General features: G+C 42.6%; 1 non-coding gene across 1 annotated transcript; it reads left to right on the top strand.

The window, feature by feature from the left end:
• Positions 1–546: 546 nt before the first annotated feature.
• Positions 547–638, top strand: trnar-ucu (transfer RNA arginine (anticodon UCU)). The gene is given in 2 exon segments: positions 547–583; positions 603–638. It is a non-coding gene; the product is annotated as a tRNA-Arg (tRNA).
• Positions 639–2,057: the final 1,419 nt, after the last annotated feature.

Consider the following 2,057-nt stretch of genomic DNA (forward strand, 5'->3'; position numbering starts at 1 on the left):
TTTCCCTTAGAAGTGGTAACAACCAGGGGGCACAGATTTAAAGTAATTGGTAGGAGGGTAGAGCGGTTTTGAGGGGTATTGTGTTCATACAGAGGGTGGTGGGGGTCTGGAACTCACTGCCTGAAAGGATGGGAGAGGCAGAAGCCCTCACCACGTTTAAAAAGAAGATGAATGTGCACTTGACGCGGTGTAATCTTCTGAACTACGGAACAAGAATTGGAAGTGTGATTCGGCTGGATAGCTCTTTTCAGACGGGGTGCACATTGTGGGCTGAAATGGTCTCCGTCCGTGCTGTAAATTTCTATGAGTCTCTGGCGGCACATAATTTAAAATAGACAGAGAATGATCCAGAACTGACAGCACATCCCTTTTAAACAGACACAGAATGATCGAGTTGCGATGAAAGTTCATCGACCTGAAACATGAAAATTGTTTCTCTCTCCGCAGATTATTCCTGGTCGACTTAAGTATTTTCAGATTTTTCTGTTTTTAGTTACAGTTTCGGCATCAAAACTATTTTACTTTTGTATTCATTTAGCTCACGGCGGCTTTGTGGCGCAATGGATAGCGCATTGGACTTCTAGTGAGAAGTTTAGCAAAGTATTGAAAGGTTGTGGGTTCGAGTCCCACCAAAGTCGGATTTTGCGTCAGGCTTTCCTGTTGACTTGGCCGCACAAATGCATTTTGCAGCATATCAACAATTCAGAGAGGGAAACTGCTGCCCGAGCACTTCTTTTTACAAAAGTGGCTCCAATCCCACACACTTTTCCTCTGAGTTCTCTTAGCGCCTTGAAGCGATTACACAGAAGCAGGAGCTGGTCATCGAGATTGCAACACATGGCCAGCAGGAGTCCATTAATCCCCCCCAAGCTAGTTGCAATGCACAGGAGGAAGCCATTTAGCTCCTGGAGACTGTCATACAGGGATAGAGGGAGGAAAGTAAATCTTCGGGATTGAGCCAGAGGAGAGGCAGAAGTCATCCAGCTCCTTGAGCCTGTTGTACAAGAAGATTTGAAGCCCATTTACCCCTAGAAACTGTTGCATAGAATGAGTACGAGGCATTTGAGACCTACGAAACTGTTATACTGGAACAGGAGGATTCATCAAGCACATTACACAAGGGGCGGGGGGTTAATCAAAAAAGCATGATATTTATGTTAATGCAAGAGTAATCCAGAGAGAGGAATTCACCGCCAAACACGAAAGCAGTGAAATTTAAATTCAATTTTTAAAGCTCGAAATTTAAAAGTGTCAGTAATGGTGACCATTTTCGTAACACACCCATATGGTATACTAGTCTGCTTTAGGGTTGGAAAGCTGCTGTCCTTACCAGTGCAGGCTTATATGCGACTCCAGAACCACAGCAACGTGGTTTACATTGAACTTTCCTCGGAAATGGCCCAGTGAGTTACTCAGGTGCATGAGGTGGCTCACCACGATCTTCACAAGGGCAACTAGAGATTAACAACAGATGCTGCCCTCACTAACGTTGCCCATATGCATGAATTTATAAAATAAACATTAGAACCTCGAGTTTGTTAGACAGGAGAAAAAAATGCTTCAAGCGAGGTCAGCGATTGCAGAGTCAGGAGACAACGAGATGAATGTATAAATAACTGGCTTCAAGAGAGAAAGCAGAGAATAGGGGTAAAAAATAGCTTTGATTGTGGCAGATGTTGCGTAGTGGTGTTCCACAAGATCGGTGCTGGAATAACTCTTGTTCACAATTTATATTAAAGATTTAGATCTGCAAATCAAAAACAATAATTTCAAAATGATGCAGATGACACCAAATCTGGAGTATGTTCAATTCTGAGGAGGACTGTAACAAACTGAAGGAGGACATATACAATCATCCAGAATGGGCATATAATTGGCAAATGAATTTCAAACCATATAAATATGAGGTAACACAATTTGGTAGGAAGAATTGGGAAGAATTGGAGGGTGCCAGTCTGGGGGGCGTAGAGGAACAAAGAAATTTCGGAGTACAAATACACAAAACTCTAAAAGTTACAACACATGTTATCAACCCAAAAAAAAAACAAGCACGAGGA

This window comes from Pristiophorus japonicus, unplaced genomic scaffold, assembly GCF_044704955.1.
Source record: "Pristiophorus japonicus isolate sPriJap1 unplaced genomic scaffold, sPriJap1.hap1 HAP1_SCAFFOLD_47, whole genome shotgun sequence".
NCBI lineage: Eukaryota > Metazoa > Chordata > Chondrichthyes > Pristiophoridae > Pristiophorus > Pristiophorus japonicus.